This window comes from Lissotriton vulgaris, chromosome 1_1 (assembly GCF_964263255.1).
Source record: "Lissotriton vulgaris chromosome 1_1, aLisVul1.2, whole genome shotgun sequence".
Classification (NCBI taxonomy): domain Eukaryota; kingdom Metazoa; phylum Chordata; class Amphibia; order Caudata; family Salamandridae; genus Lissotriton; species Lissotriton vulgaris.
Genome location: NC_141685.1, coordinates 574,722,909 through 574,741,268, shown reverse-complemented (window position 1 = coordinate 574,741,268; position 18,360 = coordinate 574,722,909).

Sequence of the window (18,360 nt, the reverse complement as noted above, 5' to 3'; positions counted from 1 at the left end):
TTTATGAAGGATTTGGGTTGGGAGCCAAATTATAAGAAAAGTTTCATGATGATATGTGGTCCCAGAAACACCAAAACTCGCAGTTTAAACATTGAGGGTAAATCCCTGGTAAGGGTCAGCACGTTTCCTTACTTAGGTTTGGACTTTGATGAAAGCTGTCAGTGGATTACTTGTGCAAAAAACAAAGTAACTCGATACACCCAAGTTATTGGTACGACATTCTGGTTTGCATTGTCAATTGGAAAAAAAAACATTGCTCCTATACTAGAAATTTATAACCGAAAATGTCTGCCAATTTTAACATATGGTATGGGTATTTGGGGATATAGGTACGCTTATGCATTGCAGCTAGAGGAAAACAGATTTTTCCGCTGTGTCCTAGAGGTTCCTCCTTCATCACCACATTTTCTCTCTATTTGGAGCTGGGTTTGGGCTATTTTCAAGACACAATTAATGCTGCCCCTTTGGCACTCTCTTGTTCAGTTTGGTCTAATAAAGAAGCTGATTTTAGCTGGGCTGTTATTAGAGACTGTTTAGGATGTGCTCATGCTTTGTCCATTGCTTGGCTCCATTACAATAAAACCTGCTTTCTAAAATTAGGCTGAATTTCCTTGTTTGAGAGCCCAGAGTTAATAGGAAAAGGAGATAGAAAGTGAGTCAAGGACAGCTTTTGCAAGCATAGACAATTGGTTAGGGAACTCTCAGAAGTGATCAAACCCTCAGTGAGAGAATACTGTATTATCCAAACAACCTCATCAACTGCTCCGCATTTATTATACGTAACCAATGTCTATGAAAGAAACCTGCTGATGAGGTTTATGCTGGGGTTGTTTCGTTGAATGATGTGCTTCCTCTTAGGCCAGTACACCCAAGAAACAAATGAAATGTGCCCTTGCGATGAACAATTAAGTCGAACTATTTTGCACTTTGTCTTTTTTTGTACATTTTATCTCCCTATACCAGGACGTTTTTACTTCCGCTATTGTGGAGACATAAATTCTCTAAGTGCAAAGCAGCCTTTTATTTTCTTCAGCAACTTATTGATTGTAATGTTTGCTTTGCAGTCACAAGATTCCTAAAATGTACCCTATCCAAGAGACTGAGTATGCTGTCCTGAAAAAAAGCACCTTATGACATTGCATTAATTATCCCATTTAAAATGTCTTTGTAATGTATTTTTAATTGCACCTTGGTGATCTTAAACTGTTGAAATTGTTTTTACAGAGCACTCAAGGTCTATATTTGATATTAATCTTGATCTTTGCTGTTTCTTCCAGATTTAGTAATGTTGCACTGTCACTTTATTTGCTATTTGATTCGTTTTTAGTCTTGATAATTGACGTAAACTAACCTATGGTGTCTTAATTTTTAAATGTATGTGGCTCCTATTTCTTTAAGTATTCTTAAGTGCATCTTTTCTTATCTATCGTTGAAAGTTCGAATAAAGGCAATTTGATTGGTTGAGTGCTGCATGCCCACAAACAGTATTTAATTTACAGGCCTGAGTACAGGTACAAGCATTTAGTAGGGTCTTACAAGTGAATTAAATATGCAAATTTGGTGTAGTCCATTATGTTACGACAACCCAAGGTAAACAAGGATCCTCACACAACTGCCTGAAATAGCGTATTCCCACCTCCCTCGAAAGGAGACATAACTTGCTTCCATTCTCAGTAGGGTGCCCAGAGAGTTCCAGATTGATGCTAAACCACTGTAGTGTTATAAGCCCAGAACTTGCCTAATGTCTAACCAAAGATTTGGAGTGGCTTTCATTATTTCAGATATACTTTCTTGGAGAATGTACGAGCTCCAAAAGTATACAAAGTTTTTCCAGGCGAGTATCTTTAAGCAGTGCATGACAAAATTGACATCTAAAAGAGTTATCTGGGTGTGAAATCTGTACTTCTTGAATTGAACAGTTTACCAATACATTTCCAAATTTGGAAGCACTAGACCACCTCCTTCCCCCGTCCACCTTTTTTTTGTTTAGTGTTTGCTTTGCTAATCTTATTCCATTTGATGTCCAGACGAAGCTACGGTGTATGCCTTGAATTCAGGAAATATTTTTCTTAACAAAACTCAGTGGCCAATTTGCCAATTGGATAGCTTGTTATGGCAGTTACCCAGTGGCTGCTATATTACTCTTTCGGACGACTAGAGGTGGAGGCATTGCGATGGCCACCAAACGGTGTTATCCCTGCGAGTGGACAGCCGCTGAACTTTTGGGGTGCGAGGGTGCCTTATTTAAAATAGCGTTTAGTCACCAGTTTACCTTCTCTGGTTTATTAATTTACCGGCCTCCGGGCTGTGACTCTGTTTTTAGGGCTGCTCTTCTTGAGTACATTAGTACAGAGGCACTAGGATGCGCAAATTTTAATGTTGTGGGAGATCTTAATCTCCATTTGGACTGCCCTTCTTTACCCTCTATTAGGAGCTTTCAGGCGGATCTTGAGGCTCTACAGCTCTCGCAGATGATTACTTTCCCCACACATAGAGGTGGTCATACTCTTGACCCGTTCTTCACAAATCTAGAAGGATTCAGAGTTCTTGGTTCCTCCCAGTTGGTCTGGACAGACCACATGCTGGTGAAAATGGCATGCTCTTTGTATGACTCTCTTTTTCGATCTCAGGACAGACTTGTTCTTAAACAACACTGGAACAAATTAAGACTGGAGGATTTTTACCATCTCCTCGAGGAAGTTCCTTTAGGTCCATTCACCGAGGTCGATTGTGGATACGACTCCTTCTGTGAGTGGATATCTGGTGCCCTCGACTCTCTGATTCGTATGTGTTGGTCCAAGTGTCATCGGAAGGAGCCGAGTCCTTGGTATGACATTTCCTTGGCATCTCTTAAGAGGGCCTGTAGACAGGCCGAAAGATTATGGAGGAAGTCGTACGACTCAGATCTGAAGATATGTTATCTGGCCAAGGTCAAGATCTACCACAGGGCAGAGTGTCAAACTCGCGCTTCCTTTTATGCTCAACAGTTTCAGAATTCTGCCAATCCATCGAAACTTATTTTTAAAGTATTAAAGGACCTGATGGCGAAGAGAGCAACTGCAGTGGAAATATGCTCGGACTCACATTGTGAGGGTTTGGCCTCTTTCTTCCATGAAAAAGTGAAAGCCATCTATCGCACTTTTCCAACGGGTTCCCTGATGCTAGAGCAGGTTGGTCGCACCTTAGGTGAGGGGGAATGTCTTTCTATCTTACCCCCCTTATCTTTGGAGGTGTTTGACTCTCTCAGCGCCAAAATCAAGTCTGGATCTCCGGCAGACCCGCTGAAACCGGCCCAACTCAAGACCCTGGCGCCGGTTTGCCGCACCCCGGTGCTGTCCTTGATCAACCTGTCCCTCTCTTCTGGAGTGGTTCCCGTCAGATGGAAGCAGGCAGTAGTCACGCCAATTCTGAAGAAGGTGACCCTTGACACCCTTAAACCTGAAAGCTACCGCCCTATCTCCCTTCTCCCTTGGGCCACGAAAATAGTGGAGGCCCATGTGAATGCCACTCTTACCGACCATCTTGGTAGGCTTAACATTCTCGACCCTACCCAGAACGGGTTCCGTGCGAGTCACAGCACGGAGACGGCCCTTCTCTCGATGGTCGAGCATCTGCGTTCCGTGCTGGATTCCGGTCGGACGGCAGCACTATTGTTATTAGATCTCAGTGCCGCCTTTGACACGGTCTCGCACGGGATTCTGATTCGGCGTCTTGAGGAGGTGGGTGTTTCTGGCTCCGCCTTGCACTGGTTTCGATCCTTCCTTACGGATAGGTCAGGTGGCGATCCCGCCCGGTAAGTCGTCATCCTACCCGTTAGACCAGGGAGTCCCACAGGGGTCATCACTGAGTCCCACCCTTTTCAATCTGTATGTGAGACCGTTGGCTGCGGTCGTCAAGCGGTGGGGCCTGACCATGGTCTCTTACGCAGATGACACGCAGCTGGCGGTCACACTGAGTGAGGACTCAGACCTGGATGCTCCCAGGTTCTGTGATGGTCTGCGGGAAGTGGCTAACTGGATGAACTCCAACTGTCTCCAGTTAAACACCAAGAAGACGGAGATTATGGTGGTTGGTAAACAGGTGGCTTTGTGGGGTGACAAATGGTGGCCTTCGGAGTTGGGTGTGACTCCCCTCCCAGCGGCAGAGATAAAAAACCTGGAGGTGTGGCTTGATCCTTCTCTGAGTTTCATCTGTCATACCAAGAAGGTGGCGGCTTCTTGCTATGGCATCATCAGAGGACTTCGACCCATCCTCAAATTCTTTGATGCACCCACAAGACAGCTGGTGGTCCAAGCATCAGTGCTGTCCAGGCTGGACTATGCCAGCTCCCTACTGGCGGGGGTTAACGAGTCAGAATTTCTGCGGCTCCAGCTAGTTCAAAATGCTGCGGCCTGACTGGTGACAGGTCTGCCTAGGCGGTGCTCGATGTCCAATGCCCTGTGCTCTCTCCACTGGCTCCCTGTGCAGCAGAGGATTAGATTCAAGGTTCTCTGCCTTGCATTTAAAATCCTCAAGGGTACTTCCCCACAAATCTTGGAGAAACTGCTGATCCCCTATGTCCCCTCTCGCACTCTTAGATCGCTAGGCCAGAACTTAGCAGTGGTCCCGCGTTTTAAGTTGAGCAGAATTGGTGGCCGCTCCTTTCGAGTCCTGGCAGCGAGCTGGTGGAATTCTCTTCCTCCACAAATCCGGGCCATCGATGAGCTCCTTCAGTTTAGACGGGCTATCAAGACCTTTTTATTTGTTTAGCTCATCTGTTGTGTCTCTTCTCCTTTCTGCCCGCTTTTAATGCTGTGTTGTGTTTATCTTCTCAATGCGCCAGGACGCCCCTTTGCTGGGGCAGCTGTGCGCGGTACAAATAAAAATAACATAACATAACATAACTCCACATAGAGCACACTACTATGTGTAAACACTTTCATGTACATACTACACTTTAGGAGTGGGTTTTGGATAGATTGAGGCCCTAGTTCCAATGCCACAGTTCTTTTCATGGTATATCATGTACTTATGTTTGATGCAGTGTACATATTTCAGCTAATACAGTTGGTACATATAAGGGCACTTGTAACCAAGACATCAGGTTTTATCCAAAATCTTACAGGATGGAGCCTCAAACAAAAGCATTACTTATTTTGTGTTTTTCAATACCTTTGGCCTGTGCATATGAGTGAAGTTGTTGAAGACATTAATTTGTAGATAGAAATGTCACAGTTTGTGGCTTTGCAGTATTATGGAGTCATGTGTTCACAAATTAATCATGCACACAGTGGCAGCCAGATTGGCTCTCAGGTGGAGGACGGCTGCAGTGGGTTGGGGGGATCACATGGGGGGGTCGCGATTGTGGGCTACCTCCCCAAAGCCAATCACAACACTGCCCTGCAGTGTTGTGATTGGTATGAGCGCCGTGAAATGGTGCTCAGCCAGGGGCTGGAGGGGTGGGCATGTTCTCCATGCAGGTTGAAATGCAGCCTGCATGGACAAGGATAAAGTCTGCATGACTGGTTGGGTCGACCAAACAGTCATTGTGCACTTAGAAGTGGGCAAACAACTCCTCCCCTGCCCTGCTCCGAGAGCAGAGCAGCCCGCCCACTCACCCACAAAGCAGCACAAAAATAAAATGATATTAACAGTAATTATCATTTTTTTTTTCATGCACTGCTTGAAAGCGGTGGAGCCGCCACTGGAGGAACAATAACTCTAAATTAAGAGATCAGAATGACAGCAGTCTTATACTTTAATGGAATTCTACATATTTACTTTTCTTCATATTTCTCCTTTAGCCTTTGGTGATGCCACTTGGACCAGAGTGTATTCAGGTGCTATAGTGATGTTATAAAAAAGATATGAAATAGAAACCCTCCCTGTCTTTAATTATCTTGATATGATTCCCTGAGGAGTAGAATATGATACAACCCTTCCGAAGATCAAAGGCTTTATGCAAAAGGAATATGATTGAAGCACAATGTTTGGCATAGTGCTACGACGATCCTAAACCGAAGCTGAAAGGGATTCTCAAATACCTCACAATATAAATGGACTTTCATGAAAGGTGTAACCTGCCAAGCTCTTTAATCTTAAGGGGTGAAAATTGGCTTATTACCCTTTGTGAAAAGTAGCTAAGGCGCAGGTGGACGTTATTTGGCAGCAAACTGATCTAGGTTGTTCCAATACCCCTGAGGAATTCACAGAATTGTCTCTGGACCCTTAATGCACTAAATGCCCTTAAGTCTCTACTTTCAGGTATTATATCCTGGCAGAAAAAGCCATTAGAAATGTCCAATGTGGTCTTATATATTTTGCGAACTAGGTTGTTCATTAGAGCTGTCCTATCTGAATTTTGAAAGTTAAAAGCACGTGTTTGGTATTTAAATGTCTGTAGTCTAAAACTAAGCGATAGGAAGGACACGGTTTAGCTACCGGGATCAATGGATTGTATATTGCTAAACTAAAAGGTTCTTTTACACTAATTGTCACAGAGTTTCCCTTAGTTGGCATTTTGTTTATGTTTTATTGGGTATTGTATATGCAATTGTGGGCTCGACCATATGGTATTATGTGATTAACCCATTCTGCAGCATATGCTTGTTTAACAACTTCAGAGACAAGAATGAAGGTGACATTACATTGTCAATAAATAACTAATGGGAATCCATCAATGTGAAGGAAGTGGATATTTTATCCGTTTTTGCAAATTATAAGGTGAAGACTTGATGTCTCGAAGAAGTGAGAAAGGCTCTCTTTGCGGGTGGCAAAAGGAGAGCACTATGTGCTTTTAAAATACCCCTCACACACTATGAATCCCATAGTGTCATGCTTCATAATAGGGGTCTTCCCGTCCCTCTACGGGGGGGGGGGGTGCTGCGACCTACGAACTACGCAGGAGCACTTAGTTTTTGACGATAGGCTATGTGTGGTGTGAGGACAGTGGTAAGTGATAGGAGTTTAGGGACCTCTGTAAGTGAAAGGTGATGTAAAAAAATATTTAAAAATTCCCTGGCTAGTAGAAAAAATTGATTTAATTACATCTTCTCCTAGTGGAACTTTTCTAACAAACTCAGGGGCCCAATCTACTTCAACTAGGAAAATGTCATACGTTTTTGACACATTTTACCAGAATATTATTTTAATGGTCCACGATATGTCACCCTCAATTTGAATGTCCAAATCATAGCATTTGTCAGGTTGGCTAATGCCTCTTTTCCGGTGTTTCAACTTGAATACATTCATTAGTTGCTGTTGAAACCAGAAACTCTTGAAGATTCTGACCAACTATTGTGACCTCTGCATAGCAGTGTCAATGCACATCTATTATTCTGAAGGAGTGTTCTCAATATGTGTGGCATATTTAGTGGAAATACATGCCAATTCCTTCTTTCTAAACTGGTGTTTTTGTCGTGGAAGTTTCTCTTCCTTTTTTATGAGGAAGGCAGATGAGCATTGTCAATCCTTTTTCAGTTACACATGCTCTTCATGCCGGCATTCGGGTTGTCCCACTCTCTCCAAGGTTTTGTCACCTGGGCCCTGAAAGAAACGAGAAGGACATTTATCAGTGTACTAATAACTATCAGGCTCTTTAGGCATATCGCGATTATGTAAATTATAAACTTTTTCAGTGGACTTCAGTTGTCTAGTTCCACACTGTGTTTTTGTTTCATCTTTATTTTTCAGTTTGTCCCAGCGTTTTTATTGGAAGACTCAGGCTCCGGTTGCCTTTAAGCTGCAGCTTATTAGGCCAGGCTCCCAAATTATCCTGACCTATAGATGTACAGGTTTCAGCAATCATTTTTGGTAATTCATGCTCCTAGCCACAACGGTAACCTACTCAAGCTGTTGGCATACTGCCAGTGCTGCTGCCTCCTCTTTAACATTACTTAAAATAATTGAAGGAAACTCTAGCAAAGCTGCCTATTAATTTCATTCCCAAATCTAGGGAAGGTGCAACCCCGTATTGATTCTGAATCTGTTTTAGTGCCTCAGGGAAAGAGCAATAGACAGTGTGTCATTTGTTGTGGTATATATGGCAGCAAAGTATGTGCACTAGGTGGCACAAACCATACCAAGTGGTAGTCATATTGCGAAAATTCTTAACCTGGTTCTCGTCTTCTTCCCACCACACAACATGGTATAGGACCAATAACAACCTTAAGTGAGATTTATAAAGCCATGCAAAGCTACTTTGCGTGGCTCTGAGTGGCTCCATATTGTGGAATTGAGCAACGGACATCAAATCACTGTGTCTGCACTGAAAAGGTGTTCTATGGGTGTAGCATGGGTGTTCTCACGCAACTCCCATGTATAATAATTTTTTTAAACATTTTTTATTGAAACTATGCACAGCAGTACATATATGATAGTATAAATTATTTCAATCATTTTTTTTAACCAACCGTAGAAACATGTGGCAATAATCAGTACAGCAAGACATACATTATAAATAAGCAAGTATAACATATATGCATCAAAGTGGGTTGACAAGATTGCTGCAACACAGTCAGTTTAATCATCATAGTCTGGTAATGCAACAGTGCCCTGTGAGTGGAGGTATTGTAAGAGCGGCTCCCAAATATCCTCGGGTCTAGATATGGCAGGCAATTCCTCAGCGCACCAGGCCAGAGTCTCTTGACAGTATACTACATCTTTTAACCAGTGTGTTGTCATGGAATAGGCATGGCTTTCCCAGCACATAGCCACCCTGCATTAAGCAAGCAATAACGCTATGTTGACAAATCTTCACAGCGTTCCCGGTCAGGGTCGGGATGAAGCCCAGTAGGCAGGCATGTGGGGTGCATTCTGTGGTGAGGTCTGTTATGTGATGTATAAGCATGGGCGAATTTTGCGAATTTGCAAATTCACAATCTGCAAAATTCGCGTGAATTTGCCGATTTTTTCATTTTTGCGTGTTCACGGGTGTTCGTGGGGCGCTTTGCGTATTCGCGCATGTTCGCGAATCGCTTTGCGTTTTCGCAGGATTTTTTTTTGCCTGGTTAATCACTGCCACCCTCTCGTTTTTTATGCCCACCTGCTCTCTGTACCACTCGTTTCTGTGCTCTTCTGCCCTCTGCCCCACTCATTTTTTGTCCCCTTCTGCCCTCTGTCCCACTTTTGTGCCCTTCTGCCCTCAGCCCCACTTAGAATGGTGCCGGCAAGCTGCCAGCGCCATTCTAAAATAGCTACAAATAGCTTCAACAGGAAGCACTAATAGATAAAGTAAAGCTGGTGCTCGAGTTGGAGGTCAAAATAAGTTACACAATCATTAATCACCCCAAGTTTGGGGTGATTAATGATTGTGTTATTGAATTTGAGCAGCACCTGCTTTACTTTATCTATTAGAGCTTCCTGTTGAAGCTGACTTTTGTAACTATTTTAGAATGGCTCTAGCAGCTTGCCGGTGCCATTCTAAAAGAGTTACAAAAGTCAGTTTGAACTTTTGACCCAATCCGTTCCGCTCGCGGATTTTGCGGGAAATTTGCAAAATCTCGCGGATTGCGAATTTACCGAAAATCCGCAAAATCTGCGAGCGGAAGGATTTTCTGCCCATGCTTAGTCATGTAGTATGTTTATCACCGCTACCCAATATTCCTACACCTTATTACAGTCCCAAGCCAGCTGCCAGAAATCCGCCCCAGGGGCGTTACAACTTTTGCACTTAATGTGGTCTCTAGACTTGGTACAAATATTTGAAGTGTATTATTCTGAGGTTACTGTTGGATGTTAATGCAGTAGTTGTTTGACAGCAGTATTCCCAGTCCTTTGTTGTTAGTGGTGGGTCTAGTTTTGTATTCCATACCTCCAGACTTTTAATTGGGGCAGGTGGAACTTAATTCCCGCTGCTCGATAGAGTTTAGTCACTAATTTATGTCTCGTAGGGATAGTGAGTTTTGTATGTAGTGATTGGAGCTTCTGGAATTCCTCTGGGAACATGGGGTAATGTGCCTGTAGTGCCTTTCTAAGCTTATAAATAGTAAAGATGAAGAGAGGGGTCTGATTTTGTACAAAATCAAGATCCTCTTTCTGTATGAACCTGCTGTCAAGGAACAGATCCTGCATTGTGTCTATACCTGGTAGGGTGAGAGTGCGCATCATGCCCATCTCTTGTGTAACTGAAATCCCAGCATGGTTTGCAAGAGGTGGCAGCGGAGAGTATATCAGAGGTTTGCCCGTTCTACAACCCAGTGCCTGCCAAGCAGAGATCGTGGCGTCCACTGTATTGATCTCTGCCAGCGTGGTACCCCTATGAGTCAATATGGATCCCAGAGGGACAGGAAGCGCATCCCCATCTTCCACTGCAACATGTGGGACATAGTCACGAGTTCGGTACCAATAGTAGGCATACTGAGCATGGGCGCATAGATAGCAGAGATATACATCCGGAACACTAAAGTCTCCCCTGCTGTGGTCAATGGTGAAAGTCGCAAGGCCACACGAGCCTGTTTACCTCCCCATATCAGCTTAAGTAAAAGCATGTAAATCAGTGTCGTGGGTAGGGATATGGGTATGGTGCTAAAGAAATAGAAGAGTTTTGGTAGAATGACCATTTTAACCAGTGCCATCTGGTCTGCTAACGATAATGGCAAGCGTATCCACTTGTCCACCTGCTGTTCAAGTTTTGTGCAGCCGGTCCTATAATTTTTGTGGATTGCAACTTCAGGGTCTTGATGCATCCACAACTCCTGGTATTTTACCGGTTCTGTCGACCACAGCAGAGGGAACTCCATCTCATGAGGAGAAGAGCTAGCAGTGAGCGGGACAATCACTGATTTAGACCAATTAATGGTAAGGCCGGAGAACTGACCAAAGCAAATGTATTCCCTAAGCACTGGTGATAAAAAGGTCTGTGGTTTTCTTACATATAACAATATGTCATCTGCATAAAGGGAAATGCTCAGAGGGCGGTCGGCAAATTGCAGCGCTGACACCCTGTGTGGTTGCCGAATAATACAAACAAGAGGCTCCAGTGCTATCGCAAATATGAGCGGTGAGAGGGGGCAACCCTGTCTCGTCTCTCTGCAGATATAGACCGGGTCTGAGAATATTCCCTCAATGCGGGCTCGTGCTGAGGGGGTGACATATAACAACCGTATCCAGTTGATAAACAGTGGTGGAAAGCCCATGCGTTCAAGGATGCAAAACAGATAGCTCCATTCTACAGAGTGGAATGCTTTGGCTGTGTCAAGCATCACAGCCACCACCTGTAACCCTGGGTCCAGAACATGGTACATCACAAACAAAGTGCGAAGGTTGTGAGATGTAGATTTCTCGGGTATAAAGCCGGACTGATCTGGCAAGACCAGAAGGAGCATCAGCGGTGTGAGTCTGGTAGCCAATATTTTCAGCAGCAGCTTTGCATCTATATTAATGAATGAGAGGGGTCGATAGGAATCACACCGGTTGGGTGGTTTGTCTTTTTTAAGCAAGGAAATGATGAGGGCCTCACGAAGGGTTGCAGGAAGTGAGCTGACTTCGTAAGCCTCCGAGTATACTTCAAGGAGATCAGTTCCTCTGTGAACTCCTTGTAGAATTTGCAGGTAAGGCCATCAGGGCCTGGAGCCTTTTTTATTCAGAAGGGATTTTATCGCCATTTTGATATAGTCCTTTGTTATAGGTTGACAAAGGTATTCTCTGTGGGCATCCATGAGCCATGCCAGGGCAACATCTGATAAATAATCGTCAAGTTCTGCAGACGGTGCGCTGGTTTTTGATGCTTACATATCCCCGTACGCTGCCTGGAATTGGCCCACTATATCCCTGGTTGATTAATGGTCCACCCCAGTGTCATCTGTTATGTTAACAAGGGTATGTGCATCTTCTCTGACCTTGATCTTTAGAGCTAAGGCATGGCCTGGTCTACCCTCCTCTCCTTATGAGCTGGCAAAATGGTGTTTGGCTAAATAGTGGACTTCATCTTCTGCTAATGAATTGTATGTGGTGATATGTTCCTTTATTTGGGCAAGAAGTGCTAGATTGAGGGATTGATAATGCTCCCTCTCAAGGTGCTGCAGGGTGCATTCAGTCTGGGACAACTGTCCACGAATATCCTTTCAGATGCCTGCAGTTGTGCCGATGCACATCCCTTGAATCGTTGTCTTAAAGGCTTCCCACAGGGTACCCACACTATTCATCATGCCCTTGCTAATCTCGAAATATTGTGTTATTGCCTCACATATGGTTTATATGTAGAGAGGATCAAGTAGCACCTTGCTGCAAAAACACCACATGATTTGTCGAGAGACGGTTTGTGGAATGTGAAGTTCAAGCTTAACAGGATTATGGTCTGATAATGTTCTAGGGAGCACCTCTATGTCCGATACCCAGGTGATACTGGTGTCGCTCAATAGCCAGTAGTCCAGACAGAACCAGCTGGCGTGAGCAGTGGAGACATGTGTGCCTGTCAGTAAGAGCGGGATTCGCAGGCGAAACACATCTGATAGTGCAAGCTCCATCATTCCGGCATTGATTACTCCTGCAGATTTTGGAGAGTGTCCCGCTACACTGCTTGACTTATCTTTCCTTGGAGCTAGATGGGTATTCAGGTCTCCCCCCCATTGTATAGTAGCTTCTGGCCATTCCTGCAGTATAGATAATATGTGCTCATGAAACTCCAGGTCCTCTATGTTAGGACCTAACACATTTACCAGCGTAATGAGGGACCCCACACGCTTGACATGCATGATGGCGTATCTGCCAGCATCATCTGTGCAACTTTTGATCATTGTGAAGGGTGGGTTCCTATTTCTGAGGGTAAGAACTTCTCTGGTGTATGATGAATATGGAGAGGTCTGCCGGTAGCCCACCCATCTAGTCCCCATGTGCGCTGCAGTGTTGTGTGTTGGGTGCATTTCCTGGATAAATGCAATGTTGACATTATGACAATCCAGGTAAGCTAGATTTTGCCTTATCTTTTTAGGTGTATTGAGACCGTGCACATTCCACGTCAGACACACAATTTTGTCATAAGCCATCTAGCCCCTGTGAGTGTACCATATGACAAGCCCTGCAAAACAGTCCCACTATATCATTGTATGTCACACAATCTAATTGCCCAGTACATTTTAGCCACAACAAGTCATTCCTCCTGCCCCTCTCCAGCTCAGACCCCCCCACCCACTTCAGGATCCCCAACCTGCCAAAGCCATCCCGAACCACCCCAAGCCATACCCCCCAGAAAAAAGATATCCCATAGCTCTAATGGAGAACACCCGCTGGGGGTGGCGGGGGGGTGGGGGGGAGAAGCACAAAGTCCCTCCTAGTTGAAAAGGGAGGTGATCGGAGTAAAGTATTTCCAGTTCCCTCCCTGACCATCACATAAAACATTATATATCAATGCTAGCTGTATAAACGACTATAGGCAATACTGATAACAGTGAGGTCTTAGCTGCTAGATTCAAGTTGAGGCCACCCAGCTGAACTTAGTTGTGCACCGAGCACCAGCAACCATGTCCCCCACTAGGCTCCAAGGGGGGAATTGTACACAGTGGAAGAAACATTTTACTGTTCTTTGTATATTAGTGTCATTCCACTGCATTCCACTAGCCCGCTGCATTGTCATCGTACTCTGGATTGGGAGAAATCTTGGCCCTGCATTTTAATGATTTTGCCCAGTCCATTGTGTCTTTAGGCGTGTTGAAGATTCTAGATGTGCCATTAATTTTGACGTGCAGCCGGGCAGGATACAGTATTGCATAGGGTATTTTTTCATACATCAATATTTTTTTTCCCGGTTGAAATTCTTTTTGCGCTACCTGTACTGCTGCGGTGAAATCTGGATGGAAGGCCAGAGTGTTGCCCTCTTGGATAATCGCTCCTTTATCTCTGGCCATGCGGAGAACAGCATCCCGGTCTCTATGATTTAGGAGCCGCGCGATAATAGGGCGTGGAGGCGACCTAGCGGTGAGGGAGCGATGTGCACGCTCCACAATCAGCACATCTGACAGATTTTCTGGCCCAAAGACCGTCTTTAGCAGAGACTCCAGGAATGTTTTGAGGCGGCCCGTGTTCGTAGATTTTGTCAGTCCTGTAATGAGCAGGTCATTGCGTCTCGAGTGTGCCTCAAGGTCTTGGCCTGTATCACCTCAATCAGCCTCTCCATTGACAAACTCTTAGTGGTCATCTGTTGTAGTCCATCCTCGCGTCCGAGATACAAGTCCCCACCTCACAAGGCCTAGAGACACCGGGCCTGCAAAATTTGCGCTATGGTCAGAAGATGTGGGCAGCAGCATTGCCTGGACCTGGATCAAGCCCTGCAGTTTTATGGGGGATTTTGGAAAGCCACACGGCCTTACATGACTAATGCAGCTTGTGGACAGGCTAATAAGTCAAGATTCCAGGAGAAAAAGGGGTGACAAATTCCATTAATTACCTTATGACAAATGAACAACCATTTGAATTTGCCACAGTTAACATGGTCAACCAGTGAAGATATTTAAGATGACCTAAAATGGGCAACCATAGAGAGAGTTTCTAAAACCCAGTGATCAAAAAGCAAACAAATCTGGGTGTAGTATATGGGCGGACCCATTTGCAACACCTTTTAACTAAGTTATGAATATAATCCAGTCAGCAGTATCTGTTCTTCCCCATGGTGGAACCTTTTAATCAAAAACAGAACTTTTTATGTTAACCATATGAAGACCTATATGATTAGGAGTAGGCACAATACTTTATTGTACATGGTTATTTAAAACCTTTACAATGTTAATAAAACAAAGAAGCACCAATTTATAAAATGTGTGTCTGAATTGAACGAGTTAAAAACTAAAATTCTGTACATAAGACAAGTAAACAGGATTACTGAATAAGACAATCGACAACACAAACCTATATGATTAAGGAATTCACAAACTCCCTGTACTCTACTTTTAACATCTTTGATTTATGGAAAGTCCTTAACACATGATCCCATAGGCCAGTTTAGGAGGTGGAGATCATTTCAGCTTGAGTACAGAGCAAAAGGGGTAGTATGTTCACAGTTGAATGAGTGGCTTAATATGTGAGTGCAATGATGGATGGCTCAATTAATTGGCCCTGTAGGGCACCCCTATGTTTCCTCTCCACCATGGTTTTCATGAAGTAGGAACAGCCATGAAACCGGTGGCAGAGAGGAAACTCGTAATACAATTGGTGGGATCAAACCATATGGTCTCAAAACCGCTGGAACACCGTCAGGGAATGATGGTTCCCTAGCCGCTGCTGCGGGGCAATGGCGGTCCGGCCACCCTAATTGTAATAGGACCATCTGAAGACCACCACTGCCACACCCCCGCAAGACTAATAATCGAGCCCTTAATGGAGAAGCCCCACGAATTAACTTGTAGGCATGCCTATAACATATAACCTATGCTGTTTAAGTAGTGAAAGAATAAATAGCCCAAACAAACAAACTATTGCCATGGGGACGGGCAAATCCTTGGGAATTAATGCTATTTAATGAGGTGAAAGTGAAGTGTTTCTACTTGCTGTGCTGCTGGTAAAAGTACATGATAGCTGTTATTTTGGTAACAGCCAGGTACATAGCAAAGGTTCTTTGCACAGAAGAGCTGAACTAACATGCTCATATCCAACAATGTAATTTCTATTTCTTTAACCAATAACGAAAAAAAATATTATTCAACATGTTTTAAAACATAAATCTTTACTAATATTATTATCATCAGAAACTGACAAATGGGCAGACAAAACTTGAAAGAAGCTGAAGTTCAATAATGGCTGCATGATGAATAATACAGAAAACATCCATATTTCAGTATACGCCTTCAAAATGTAGTATATGTTTTACATTGGTTCTATTATTGAGAGAGTATTACAACCAAGAACACACTTGTTGTATGTCTAGACTTAACTTGCAATTATGTTTGCACAAAAGTAAATTAAGAAGATTGTAGCCTTGGGTGATACACAATGTTTGAAATGGGGGGTCTCTCGTTGGCAGAGGTAAGTACCTTTGTCCAAATAGGGACCCTTGCTTTTAGTCAGGGTACGGGGGATACACTTCTAAAATAACCACTGCACACCCCCTTGGCAGCTTGGCACAAGTAGACAGGCTTATCTCAGAGGCAGTTGGGAAAGCATTTGTGAACACATACAGTATTACAGTGAAAACACTACAAATGGACACCACACCAGTTTAGCAAAATAAGTAATTTTATATAAACCAAACAAGACCAAAATGACAAAAATCCTAAATACAGTAATACAAATATGACATTCAAATGCTAGAAATAGTTCAATTCAAAGCAAATTTTCACACAAAGCACCTTGGATGTGTTGCGCACACAAATAAAAAGGGTTGCAGGGAAGGTTATGCATCAGTACCTTACACTCAGGAAATTTGATGCGTTGGTTTCTTGCTCCAGGGGAGGTGATGCGTCGGTTCCTTACTGCTGCACAGGGGAGGTGATGCATCATTTCCTTACCAGAGAGGAGGTGATGCATCGGTTTCTCACTGCATCCCCTAATGGTGCAACAGACTTTGCACCTCAATGTGATGATCCGGGATGATGTGTGGGTCCGTGCAACCGCACAGCAGGGCTTGCATTAGAAGTGGTGCAGTCATCTCAGTCTTTGGAGATCGGTGCACTCGATGCAGCGTGTGGCGATTTCTTGAGCCTCAGGCAGGAGCCGCAATGATTTCTATGGCAATGCGTCGGAAACAGGTGTGAATGCATCACACCTCTCCTTGTTGCATTGCTTTTCCAGCTCCCAACTGCCAGAACAACCTCCAGAGGCCCAGAACACATACAGGCTCCTCTTGGCAGGTCAGAACTCCGAGCAAGGAAGTTCAGGGGAGCTGGGTTTGAAGTCGTTGTGTCCCTGAGACTTCAGAACAGGAGGCTAGCTCTTCTATAAGCCCTTGGAGATCTTTCTCAAGGAGGGGACACAGCAAAGAGCAAAGTCCTTTACCCTTTCCTTGGCAGAAAGTAGCTGCTGCAGGCCGACCCCAGACAGCAAACAGCACAGGGCAGTATTCCTCCTTAGTTTCTCCAGCTCCTCTCGTTGGCAAAGGTTACTCTTGATTTCCCAGAAGTTATCTAAAGTTCTGGGGTCTGGGCCCCAATATTTATTCAGCAAAATCCTTTGTTCTCTGGTGGCAGAAAGGTCCTGTGCACAGTCAAAATCAGTTCTGTCCTCTGTGGTGCAGCTTCCTAGCAGGAGGTGGAGACAGCATTGTTAAAGTCAGACCAGGCCCATTCAGGTAAAAAGAAATCTCCTCCCCCTACATTAAATGAAGCCCAGGTCTATTCAGCTCTGCCCTGACTCATCCAGACTCCCTGGATCCACTGCACCTCCCCAACCCCGGTTACTCCAAAGCCAGACAGTCAATACACATCCTAGCAGAGGCACACTGGATGGCTAAACAAGACAATATCTACTTTCTAAAAGTGGTATTTTCAAACACAGACTATAAACATCTCCCTCACTAAAAATGCATTTTAACATTCTGAGTTCAGGCATACTAAACTTTATTTTCCTACCTCGTTCCCAGGGCTAATTATGTTTATAAGATGTTATCCGTAAAGTTCCAATTCTATCCTATGGGAACAGGTAGCCTTGCAATAGTGAAAAATGAAATTGGCAGTATTTCACTATCCGGACATGCCACACACATCAGGAAATGTCATACCTGTCACATACACTGCACCCTGCCCTCAGGGGTACCATGGGCGTATCTTAGGGGTGACTAATATGTAAGAAAAGAGAAGGTTAGAGCCTGGCAAGTGGGTGTACCTGTCAGGTCGACATGGCAGTACCAGACTGCACAGAGGTTCTACAATGGCAGGCCAGAGTTACATTTACAGGCTGCTCATGTGGGTGGCACAACCAGTGCTGCAGCCCACTAGCAGCATTTGATTTACAGGCCCTGGCTACACACAGTGCACTGTACTTGTGACTGACTAGTAAATCAAATATGCTGATCATGGAATCACCAATCCATAACACTAATTTACAAAGGGAGCGCTTGTACTTTGGCAATGAACAGCAGTGGCAAGGTGTCCAAACCATCTAGACCAGCAAAACAAAGTCCAACACAGAGCAAAGATACAGGAGGCAAAGGCAAAAAATACATAGGAGACCCACGCCAATGATGTAAGGTCTAACACACAACAAATCACACAACCTGTGCACTGTCATTGTCTAGCCCCCCACACTCACCAAAATAGCCTCATTCCCCTTCTGCAAAGTGCATACTTAACTGCTATGGAATAATCCAGGCTGCCCCTGATGAAACACTTTTTTTCGGGCCTTCGGAGACTTAGACCAGCTGATGGCTCTGTGAATTTAGACCTCATGTTCTACCTGTCTGTTAATGCTGATTGCTGCTCTGCTCAAAATTAGACTTTTGATCAGCCCTGTGAGATACTA